This window comes from Meriones unguiculatus, chromosome 19 (assembly GCF_030254825.1).
Source record: "Meriones unguiculatus strain TT.TT164.6M chromosome 19, Bangor_MerUng_6.1, whole genome shotgun sequence".
In the NCBI taxonomy this organism is placed as follows: domain Eukaryota; kingdom Metazoa; phylum Chordata; class Mammalia; order Rodentia; family Muridae; genus Meriones; species Meriones unguiculatus.
This window is the reverse complement of record NC_083366.1, coordinates 21,549,284-21,562,235: the sequence shown is the minus strand read 5'-3', so window position 1 is coordinate 21,562,235 and position 12,952 is coordinate 21,549,284. Positions and strand designations below refer to the sequence as shown.

Genomic DNA, 12,952 nt, shown 5'->3' with positions numbered 1-12,952 from the left:
AGGGTCGTTTTGATTTGCATTTCCCTGATGAACTTTTCTTTGTGTTTCTCCGCTATTTGATATTCCTCTATTGAAAATTCTTTGTTTAGCTCTGTACCCCATTTTTTAATTGGAACTTGATTTGTTGCTTTTTAATTTCTTGAGTTCTTTATATATTCTGGATATTAGCCCTCTGACAGATGTAGGGTTGGTGAAAGTCCTTTCCCAATCTGTAGGATGTTGTTTTGTTCTGTTGACAGTATCTTTTGCTTTACAGAAGCTTTTCAGTTTCATGAGGTCCCATTTATTGGTTGTTGATCTTAGAGTCTGTGCCCTTGGTGTTCTGTTCAGGAAGTTGTCTCCTGTGCCAATGAGCTCAAGGCTCTTTCCCACTTTTTCTTCTAACAGGTTTAGTGTGTCTGGTCTTATGTTGAGGTCTTTGATCCATTTGGACTTTAGTTTTGTGCAGGGTAATAAATATGGATCTATTTGCATTTTTTACATTTAGACGTCCAATTAGACCAGCACCATTTGTTGAAGAGCTATTGTTTTCCATTGCATGATTTTGGCTTCTTTGTCAAAAATCAAGTATCTGTAGGTGTGTGGATTTATTTCTGGGTCTTCTATTTGATTCCATTGATTCACCATTCTGTTTTTATGCCAGTACTATGCAGTTTTTATTACTGTTGCTCTAGAGTACAGCTTGAGATCAGGGATGGGGATAACTCTAGAAGATCTTTAATTGTACAGGATTGTTTTAGTAGTTCTGGTTTTTTTGGTTTTCCATATGAATTGAGAATTGTTCTTTCAAGTTCTATAAAGAATGGTGTTGGTATTTTGATGGGAATTGCATTGGATCTGTAGATTGCTTTTGGTAGCATAACCATTTTCACTATGTTAATCCTACTAATCCATAAGCATGGGAGATATTTCCATCTTCTGGTGTCTTCTTCAAGTTCTTTGTTTAGAGACTTGATTTTTTTTCATACAGGTCTTTCACATGCTTGGTTAGAGTCACACCAAGGTACTTTATGTTATTTGTGGCTATTGTAAAGGGTGTTGTTTCCCTAATTTTTTCTCATCTCTTTTGTCTTTTGTAACAGAAGGGCTACTGATTTTTTGAGTTAATTTTGTATCCAGCCACTTTGCTGAAGGTGTTATCAGCTGAAGGAGTTCCTTGGTAGAATTTTTGGGGTCATTCATGTATGCATATCATCTGTGAATAGTGATGCTTTGACTTCTTCTTTTTCAATGTGCATTCCCTTAATCTCCTTTAGTTGTCTTATTGCTCTAGCTAGGACTTCAAGTACTATGTTGAAGAGTTATAGAGAGAGTGGGAAGCCTTGCCTCCTTCCTGATTTCAATTTCTCTCCATTTAGTTTGATGTTGACTATAGGCTTGCTGTATATTGTCTTTATGGTGTTTATTATGTGCCTTGTATCCCTGATCTCTCCAGAACTTAAATGGAATGGTTGTTGAATTTTTGTCAACTGCTTTTTCAGCATCTAAGATGATCATGTGTTTTTCCTTCTGTTTGTTTGTGTGGTGGATGACATTGGTGGATTTCTGTATATTGAACCACTCCTGATGCCCAGGATGAAGCCTACTTTGTCATGGTGCATATCTTTTATGTGTGAGTATTTTATTGAGTATTTTTTGCTTCAATGTTCATAAGAGAGATAGGTCTGAAATTCTCCTTTTTTGTTGGGTCTTTGTGTGGTTTAGGTATCAAGGATACTATGGCCTCATTGAATGAGTTTTGTAATGTTTTTTTCTGTTTCTATTTTGTGAAATAGTTTGAAGAGTATTGGAGTTAGCTCTTCTTTAAAGGTTTGGTAGAATTCTCACTGAAACCATCAGGCCCTGGGCTTTTTTTTTTTTCCCCACAGGGAGACTTTCAATGACTGTTTCTATTTCCTTGGGGGATATAGGACTGTTTAATCTATTTACCTGATCTTGGTTTAGCTTTGGAAAATGGAATCTACCAAGAAAATTGTCCATTTCATTTAGATTTTCAAATTTTGTGACATATAGACTTTTGAAGTAAGACCTAATGATTGTTTGGATTTCCTCAGTGTCTGTTGTTATGTCCCCCTTTTCATTTCTGATTTTGCTGATTTGGATAGTTTCTGTCTGCCTTTTAGTTAGTTTGGCTAAGGATTTGTCTATCTTGTTGATTCTCTCAAAGAACCAGCTCTTGGTCTCATTGATTCTTTGAATCGATTTCTTTGTTTCTAATTCATCGATTTCAGCTTTGAGTTTGATTATTTCCAACAGTCTACTCCTTTTGGGTGTGTCTGCTTCTTTTTCCCCTCCTAGGGTTTTTAGGTGTGCTTTTAAATCACTTGCATGAGATGTCTCAAGCTTCTTTTTGAAGGCACTTAGTGCTATGAACTTTCCTCTTAGCACTGTTGTCATTGTGTCCATAAGTTTGGGTATGTTGTGTATTCATTTTCATTGAATTTTAGGACGTCTCTCATTTCTTTTTTCATTTCTTCCCTGATCCTGCTGTTATTGAATAAAGAGTTGTTTAGTTCCTACTGTATGTAGACTTTTTGTTATTTCTGTTGTTGTTGAGGTCTAGTTTTAGGTCTGATAAGATACAAGGGATTATTTCAATCTTCTTGTATCTGTTAAGGCTTGTTTTGTGTCTGACTATATGGTCAGTTTTGGAGAAGGTTCTATGAGGTGCTGAGAAGAAGATATACTCTTTTGAGTTTGGGTGAAGGTTCTGTAGACATCTATTTGGTCCATTTGATTTAGGACCTCTGTAAGTGTCATTATTTCCCTATTTAGCTTCTGTCTAGATGATCTGTCCCTTGGTGAGAGTGGAGTGTTGAAATCTCCCACTATTAAGGTGTTGGGATCGATGTGTGATTTGAGCTTTAATAATGTTTCATTTACGAATGCAGGTGCTCTTGTATTTGGGGCATAGATGTTCAGGATTGTGATGTCCTCATGATGGATTTTTCCTTTGATGAGAATGAAATGTCCCTCCTCATCTTTTTTGATTAATTTTAGTTGAAAGTCTATTTTATTAGATATTAGGATAGCTACTCCAGCTATCCTAAAAGGAACTAATGAATGTTAGTTCCTTTTATTGTGGAGTTGGTGGTGATAGTGTGTTTCTTTTCTTTTGATTTTTGTTGTTGTTGTTGTTGTTGTGAGGTTATCTATGTCCTGTGTTTTCTTGGCTGTAGTTGATTTTGGTAGATTGGAATTTTTCCTTCTAGTATCTTCTGTAGGGCTGGGTTGCTGTGTACATATTGTTTAAGTTTAGTTCTGTCATGGAATATTTTGTATTCTCCATCTATGTTGATGAAAGCTTTGCTGGGTATAGTAGTCTGGTTGGCATCTGTCGTCCCTTAGAGTCTGTATGACATCTGCCCAGGCACTTCTGGCTTTTATGGTTTCTGTTGAGAAGTCTGGTGTGATTTGAAGGTCTACCTTTGTATGTTACTTGGTCTTTTTCCCTTGCTGCTTTTACTATTTTTTTCTTTGTTCTGTAGATTTTGTGCTTTGACTATTATGTGATATGAGGAGCTTCTTTTCTGGTCTAGTCTATTTGATGTTCTTTAAGCATGTTGTATGTTTAAGGACAACTTTTTCTTTAAGTTGGGAAAATTTTCTTCTATGATTTTCTTGAAGATATTTTCTGGACCTTGGAGCCTGGAATCTCCATTTTTATCTATTTCTATTATTCTTAGATTTCATCTTTTAGTGGCATCCTTGATTTCTTGGATGTTTTGTGTTTGGGACTTTTCCAATCTTACTTTTTCTTTGAGAGATGTATCAATTTCTGCAATTGTATCTTCAGTGCCTGAGATTCTGTTTTCCATCTCTTGTATTCTGTTGGTGATACTTACCTTTGTGGTTCCTTCTCTTTTCTCTAAGTTCTCCAGTTCCAGAGTTTTCTGTTTGTGTTTTCTTTATTGATTCTAATTCTGTTTTCATGTCTTGTACCATTTCCTTCATCTGTTTGAATGTGGATTCCTATCTTTCCATGATGGTTCTATTTTTTATTTGTTTCCTCTTCACATGCCTCTATTTGTGTAGTTATTTCTTTGAGAGTTTTGATCATTTCCTGTTTATGTGCCTCTAAGAACTCGGTAAGCATAGTTTTAAAACCATTTTCCTGTGTTTCTAATGAGTTAAAATATCTATTGATTTTGGGGGTTTGCTGGTGAAGCCATGATGTCCTAATTTTGTTGGATGTGTTCTTACGCCTGCCTCTAGCCATCTGATGATCAGTAGCCTTTACTGTTTGTTCCTGGAGTCTTTACTGCAGTCTGGGTTGGTCTGTCTCTGGAGTTTGTAATATTCTTCAGGAAGATGAGAGAGGTCCACTGGTTTGAGAGTGGGTGTTGGTGTTTCTGATGCAGCTAAGGGAGGAAGGTTGCAGGTGCAAGTGTGCAAGTGCAGGAGTGTGTGTGGAGGTGTCCCTGCCTGGAAGGCTGGAGTGTGGGGGAGAAGCACAAGCAGGAGGTGCAGGTTGTGGTGCAGGTGTGGTTTGCACTGGTGCGGTGTGCATGCACAGGTGCCCTGAATGGCTCAGTGGCCCACAGGCTTGTCTAGGTATTGTGTGTTCCAAGTGCTCAGATCTGTCTGGGTTGTACCATCTGGTTCCAGGGATTGTTTGGCTGGACTCCACTGGGAGACCCCCAGAACAGGGGCTTCAATGTTGAGAACGGTGTCCTAGAGATTCCTGTGTTGCCCACGGCGGTGGTATGGGTGGAAGGGATCTGATGGCTGGCTGCTAGCATGCAGGGACCCTGGATCTGGGGCTCTGTGAGCACTCTCACTGAAGCACTCACCCGCAGGCGTGTGTGGAAAGCGCAGAGGGGCTGCAAACACACTTGCAGGTGTAAGTGGCATACTCAGAGAGCCCACAGTTTTCTACTCTCAGATTTGGGTCCCTTGTTCTGCTGTTAGAGTAAGGAGATGCCCTATACCTGGAGTTATGCATTCCCCGCTGCTGCCGCCTAAACCAGAGGGTTGATAGTTCGATACTCTTGGTCCCCTGAGATGTCCATGGGGGGCCTGGATCTAATCGGTCCCAGCTCAGGGTTGTCCCCTCTAGCCCAGAAAGCCTCAAAGTCAATGCTCTGGTTTCAGTCACCCATCCACTCACCAGTTTTGGAATTTCAGATCTTCTGCCCTTGAGAAATGGTGCGCAGTGTTTGCCGCCATGTTAGAGCGCCACCGAATTTGTTTCTTCTTATATCCACCCCCCATCCACATATAGTCCAAAAATGGCATATAAACAAATACAGGTATGGTAATGGTTTTTCTGACTCCAAGTGGGCACCTTGCTTATGAGAAAGGCAAGCATAGGGACTAGTTAGTACCCGGGACTCCACTTGTCTTGGGCTCCGCGCACATCTTTTTCTAACAGTGCGCTGACAGCCTGAGGCCCTTACCTATACATACAATGCACACACTCCTTTCTGAACAGTGTACCTGTTCAGAGTCCCCAGGCTGCACGCATGTCCCTCTCTGAACAGTGCAATAAATAGACTTTCCTTTCCTTAATTACCATTAAACTACCTGATCCTACTTGATTGTACTTTGGTTATATCTGGTTGGAAAGGTACAGAGGATAATCTTGTCCAAGCTGGTTTAGGTTACAGAAACAATAAACTATATCTGCAACAGCTACTTTTTTATCTTTTTTTAAATTTTTTATTTAACTTTTATTACACTTTATTCCTTTTGTATCCCCCCATAAGCCCCTCCCTCCTCCCCTCCTGGTTCCACCCTCCCCCCCTTTCTGCATGCATGCCTCTCCTCAAGTCCACTGATAGGGGAGGTCCTCCTCTCCTTCTTTCTGTTCTTTTTTTTTTTGTTCTTCTCAATGCAGTTTATTCAGGAACCCTGAACAATCTTCTGACCCTGGGAAAAGCCAGCCCACAGCTTAAAATAGCCTCTGGGTAGCCAACCCCAGCGTGCCTCGTGGGCAATGCAGATAGGTCCACATACACGGAAGCAAGCCAGATCCTCAGCCTTAGCCAAATATGGTGCAACAGCTACTTTTAAAGATAACCCCTTATTTGCCATCTTATGCATGTGGACACACACACACACACACACACACACACACATATCCAGTGAATTATAAAAAGAGACATACACAGAGAAATGGGTATATAGCTGGAAAATTATGTCAAAATCAAACTAAATCAAGAACCACCCAAATTATATCCATAGTAACTAAACTTCTCCTCCTAAACCCCATAAAAGACATTCCAAACAATAATCTTGGCCTTTGGGTGTCTTTGCTTGTGGCCTGCTGTCAGACTTTAACTTTGAAATTACATTAATTTGCTTATTTGTGTTGCATGGCTCTGTGTGGGGAGGCTGGAGGATAACCTGCAGAAGCTGGTTTTCTTCTTTCATTGCGTGGATTCCAGGGACCCAGTCCATACCATCAACCTTAGAGACAAGCACCCTTACCCACTGAGCCACTGGCTGGGCCCTGCAGTAGGTCTTAACAGCACATTTCTTTTTATTTCTTTCCTTTCCTTTTTATTTTTATTTTTTTCTGCCTTTCTTAATTTATGAGGCAGCATCTCATTTTGTAGCTATGGCTATTCTGGCACTCTCTATGTAGTCCAGGCTGTCTTTGAACTCACAGAAATCCACTCATCTCTGCCACCCGAGTGCTGGGATAAAAGGTGGGAGCCAATATGCCTGGCTGACAGCATATTCCTGATCTGTATTATCATTCTGCTTTGAATAAAGTATTCTTTATTTTTCAATTTGAGTGCATTTTTATTTAGTTCTTGAATAGGATACCAATAACCTAGATACATCCAGCCTGGACCCCAAACACTGATAACAATTCTTAATAATAATAATAATAATACTGGGCCATTTGAGGTATAAAATTGAGCTCTGCTTGCAAATGATTATATAAACCACAAACTTCTGAAACAAACAAAACACATCATATGAGCCAATAGAAAATTAGACAAATGACACTAATGGGAAAATATCAGAAAAGACCAAATCCAAATGGGCACAAAATACATGAAAATGTCGCATCTTAGAAGCATAATTGTCTAATGGGAAAAGGAAACGGTGCCAGCAGCACTGAACTACCCATCAGACTGGCAAAAACGAAAAGCAACTGACAGCCTGTAGGAACACTCACTCTCTTCGTCTTCACTGTTTGGCTTGCAAAGTGCTTTCCTGGCAAGTACAGGGCAGTATAGACAGCCCAGCACTTCCTCTCCAGAATGCCTGACTCCCGAAAATTAGAACAAATATATGAGACTATTTATTACTACATAGTTAGCAGCAGGCAGGAATGGGGAAAAAAACCTGAATGCTTGTTAGTGATGGAATGGCTGCAAAACTATAATTATGTATTGTAGGTTAGCCAGGCATGAAAATAAACAAATTAGAAATTTACCAGATGACTTGGAGAGATTTCCACGAGGAACTGAGAAATGCACGCATGAGCAGAGCAATTTCAGGACAAAAAAAAAAAAAAAAAAAAAAAAAAAAAAGTCCCAGGCATCATGTGTGTGCGCGCATGCATACAAGTGTGTGCATGTGTGCAAACAGGCGTATTCTTGTGTGTATTATGTGTGCATGTGTGTCAGCCCAAGGGCAATCAATGTCCGGTGTTATGCCTTAGGTGCCATCTATCTCTAATTCTTTGAGACAAGGTCTCTCGCTAGCCTATAACTCACGAAATAAGTTAGGCTGGTTTGTCAGTGAGCGCAGGGGATTCATCTGTCTCCGCGGAGATTACTTGTGCACACAACCACACCCAGCTGAAAATTATTATGATTTTTATGTGCGTGGATGTCTTGTCTGAACGTGTCTGGGCACCACGTGTGTGTTGTGTGCTTTTAGAGGACAGAAGAGGGAGTAGAATCCCCGGAAGCTGGTGTTGCAGGCCGTTCTGAGCTGCCATGTCGGTGCTGGGAACCAAACCTGGGTCCTGCGGAAGAGGAGCCAGGGCTCTCGGCGGAGCCAGGTCCCTCCACCCAGCTCCGTCTTTTAAAATGTGGGATCTGGGGGTCAAGCGTAGGTTCTTATGCTCAGGAGGAAAGAAATTTATTAACAGAGCTATCTCCGCAGTCGCTTGTTACTTTCTTGACCTCCAAACTAAACAATCTTGGGCTTAGTCTTGGGTGTCTTTAAGTCTGTCTTTTTGTTCATTTCCTTCTTGGAGGAAATACAGCTTGCAGACGCTAGAGGTCGCTACTGTACTATAAAACACAGGGCCTGACTCAACCCCTTTAAAGCTGTCTTCCATGACCATGACCCAGGGCTGGAAAGGGAGTAGGGTATGGAGAAAAGCTACAGTTTGAGAAGAAACCTGAACAGTTTCTAGTTTCTGAGGGTGGCTGTCACCTGCGGGTGTTTTGAAATATCTGCTTGACATCTGAGTAAACACCCGGGGGCTTAAGAGTTTCCACTTGGTTTTCAGATTTTTATCTTTGGTCGAACATCCAAAGCGTCCCACAGCCCCAAAGCACTGGGAGCACAACAAAACAAGGTTCAACAAAGACAGACTGCGAGGTGGTTGCTGCACATGCTTCTGAGATAAAGCATTGGGACCTGAGCGTGCCAACGGCCAGATCTCCGTGATGGTGAGATGGGAGGCAGGCACACTGGATCCTGGAATTCCTTGCCCAGCCAGCTGCTTGGTGAAGTTCCAGGCCAGTGAGCGACCTTGTGTCAAACAGAAAGTGGCCAATGCTTGAGCAGCAGCATCCCAGGTCGCTCTCTGACGGCAGCACAAGCACACACGTGTGCATACCCTGCCCCAAGGGACAGGCTTCGAAGTGCCTCCGTGGATGTTCCGTCTCTCTATCTATAAGTGCTTGTCCTGAGCTTCTTCCCTGGTGCTCAGTTACGACCTTGAACTTACCCTGTCACCTCAGCTGGACAATGAAGTGGCCAGATGAGTGGTCACGTGAACAAGTGGGACTCTTGGTGGGGGAAGGGCATGGCAATTTACTATTACTTGGAGTCCTTTCTTTTCTCACCCCAGCCCCCAGCCCCCAACCTCCAGCCCCGAGCTTCTGCCATTGCCTTTCTAGTGTCGGGGAATTTGGGGGCCCTTTGTATTATTGCTTAGGTGCTGGACTTCCTGCCCTCAACCTCTTCTGTGCCAGGATTTCAGCACCATCACTGTCTCCCAGACAGCTGTTTTCAGGCCTCAGGAGCCCTCTACGATTCTCCCAAACTTGTTTGTTCTGAAAGTGTGCCAGAGCTCTAAACTGCCATTTTCCAGAGAACAAAGTCCTTGGTTTTTAAGTCGATGCTGTATTACTTACATTTATAGCACCACCAGAGAGCCTCTGCCTTAAACTAACAATCAAAACATACTCACAGACATGCCCACAGCCCAGTCTGATCTGGGCAATGCTTGGTATTCCTTCACAGATGACCCTACCCTGTGTGAAGTTGACAGTTCAGTCTAAATAGGACCTTAGACACTGTGAGAACCATTATCCTCCTACCCACAGGTCAGCCTGTGCCCCCCTTGCTTCTCACAGGAGGCAGAAGGTAGAGCAAAGCCTGATTCGGTCTTTGTGTCCATTCTTTCTTCTCTTCACCCCTTGCCAGCAACCCTCACTGCCGGCCACTATTTATCCAACTCTATCTGCCCTCACCCAACTCCTAGCATGCAGCTCAGGAGGCCCCAGGACTTCCCATATGAACTCTCATGGCTACTTACAGAATCACAGAGGTTAGAGGCAAGACTGAAGATGAAATATGCTAGTTCTCAGACTTGAAAAACTTTTTAACTGCCTCTGATAAAGGCGCCATATTTCAGTGCTCATTTAGATCCAAGGAACTTTTAGCCTCCCAAGGAGTCAACTAATCTGTCACTTATGTATCATCTATGTATATATGCATGTATGTGTATATGAAAGCATCTATCTATCTATCTATCATCGATCTATTATCAAAGACCAGCTTCGATATTCACAGGGGAAACTGAGTCAGGGTGCAAACCTGGCTACTGGCTGGTGACCCAACAGACTTTTTCTGAGGGCAACTCTCCAGGTCAAGATTGATAGTCACTGACCGTGGCTTCCACAGATAATGGCAAACTGAGGTGATAGAATTAAATTGCTGGTGGCAGGCCAGTGCTGGTAGCTGCCTGGCATGGGCTTACACCTATTTCAGTAAGAGGGGGCTAGGGCTGTTAGCTTTAGTGGGGCTTTCCCCTGCAAGTGGCAAAGCATCTAAAAAAGAAAAAAGGGAGGGGGGAGAAAAAGATTACACACACACACACACACACACACACACACTTACACTTGATGAAGTAAAACAGACCCCAGCAGGTAGGTTCCAACAAGCTTCTTCTCTTTATTTAGCTTTTTTTCATTTAGCTTCTCTTACAGGCTTTTTCTACATTAAACACACACACAGGTAAATACATACGTACATACATACATATATATATGTACATACATGCATACACATGGGCCATATTGGGCGGATGGAGCAAACTTCAGAGAGCAAGCTTCAACCCAACCAATATATATATACATATATATACACATACATGCATCTTGGCAGATGGAAAAATATTCCAACAACCTTACACACATACATATACACATACACACATCTTGGTGATGAAACAAACTCCCAAGAGTGAGTTCCAAACCACCTTTTTTTTTTCTTTTTCCCACAGCTTATATATCCCATAGCAAAATCTGTCAAGTAGTGTAAAAATCACAGTGTGGTTACATTCTGTTTTTCTTTACGTGAACGATTACAATTAGGGTATGTAAGAAAAACATGTTCCCAATACCCTCACATGATCGAATGTTTTATATATTATGGAAGAGAAATAAACATGAAAAACAAGTTATTCCTAAGAACTCATATACATCTGTAACTAAGCAACTTGTTATAAATTAACAAGGTGAGCAAGCAAGGTAATTTCTCAGCCACCTTTTTCTTTACTGGCAAGCTGCAATTTGCGTTTACAAAGAAAAAAATCAACTATCTAAAAAAAATAATAATAATTTTATAAAAATCTTAAAAGAATCACAAATCTAAACTTTTATATAAAAAAACCTCAGCCATTTCTACCTTAAATCCTCAAGGTGCGCATCTACTCATTAATATTTTTTATTAAATCATATCGGGAAGCTGAGAGCAAAAACAAGTATAAGGAAATTAATTGTCTCAGTGACCAGCCCAGCCTGAGAGTGTCATGTCAGCCAGTGCTGCTCTGGGCTATTGTTCCTGCTTGCCAACCTTAAAAAGTCCCTGGTGTTACTATTAAGAGTGTACTTTTCTTTTACTTTTATTTTATTTTTTCAACATCCAACTTTTTTTTTTTTTTTAATAACAGTAAGATGCAAGATTAGTTTCTGTAGTCTGGACTGGCCTCTGGCACCCTCAAACCTCTGGCTGTTGGAGTGAACATAGGGTTCCGTGTGGCTGTGTGGGGTCCCTGGGGCCTTGCCAAGATATTGGTACACCTCTCGGCTCTTTGGAGGACCAGACAGGAGCATGAGAGAGACTCCAGGGCCAGCTGGTCGAAGGTGAGGCTCTTACCCCAGGCTTGAGGAAGTGACTTCGGCACGGCTGCTCACTCGCAGTGCACATACCTCAGGCTTGGACACTTCCAGAATCCTCACATCATCTGCGACCCGACCGTCCCCACAACCACAGCTGTTTTGTTCTCTCCACCAGGAAGCTTCATCTTTCGGATCATGCGTGACAGGGACAGAGGTTCGTGAGGCTCATAAATAACGTTTTCAGTACAACCTGATTGAAGGTGGAGTTGGTTCATCTGGACAGAAACCTGTACAGCTTGACTAGCACCCACAGCTCTTGGGCTCCTTGCACCAAACCTTTCGGTCCTTGTGGTGGCGAATGTCAACACCCATGATGGAGCCTCCTGCTCGGCCAGGTCCAGAAAGCGAGTGCACTTTTCTTAACTTCATATTGTTCCCTAAGATCTTCTACATCAGAGTCGCTAGCAAAAAACATCTTTACCTAACCTTGCTAAACAATCTGTTTTTCCAACTTTTTTCTCAGGGAGGTGCTCGTTGCTAATAACCTAGGTCTGCAGGTTCTTCTCAAGGGTGGTGGCTGGATCATTGATCTGCTCCAGCTGCAGTGCCTGATCAAGCATTACTATTGTGAGGGCCAGATAAACGGCCCAGTGAGGGCTGGAAGCCCCCTTAGAGCTCTCATGCAACCTTAGGGGCGACAAACAGAGCCTGAAGTCCTCAGGACGCATAATCCTCGGGGCTGGGTCATGCCAAGACACACTGTGGATATGCTAACCCTTGGGCCGTGTTCCATGAGTTCTAGAGCTGATTTGCTGTTTCTCCTGCACGGCCCTCAACAATCTATCATCTGTCTGTCTGTTTATATGTCTATGTATCCATGTATTTATCTATGCATCTTCCATCTATTGCTTTTGTCCTTCTATAAAGTTTAGAAAAATACCGTTTGTCATTTATATGAAAATTGGATAACTTATACCTTCCATCACTGTTTTCTTTCTTTCTTTCTTTTTTTTTTTTTTGTAATTTCATGTGGAATTTTAGAAGAGGGGAAGACAACAAATTCGGTAAATTAACTGTCATTATCTGAAACCTTACATTCTCACCTCTTGCAAATCAGTTTGACTGTTTGAAAATTCATGCTGTACTGTGCAAAGTAATGTGAAAAATGAAAAATAAATATTTTGGTATTATTGTCAAAAAGAAAAATACTAAGTTGGAAATTATCATTCATTTCTATGTCTGTCCATAATCACTTATTTATCTTTGTCATCCATTTACCTATCTAACTATCTATAAAATGAATCTTCCTATATTCCATTTTATCTATCATTTACCTTCTTTTCTGTCTTGTTTTTCATATTTATATGTGTCATCTACATGTTATGTATGTGTTTAAAGTCATGAATGCACATAATTCAAAAGCTTGTCAGAGAGGTCTTCTTGATATATCACAAGTCAGTTTGGAG

General features: G+C 41.5%; 1 pseudogene; it reads right to left on the bottom strand.

The window, feature by feature from the left end:
* Positions 1 to 11,142: 11,142 nt before the first annotated feature.
* Positions 11,143 to 12,274, bottom strand: LOC110556895 (large ribosomal subunit protein eL18-like; annotated as a pseudogene).
* Positions 12,275 to 12,952: the final 678 nt, after the last annotated feature.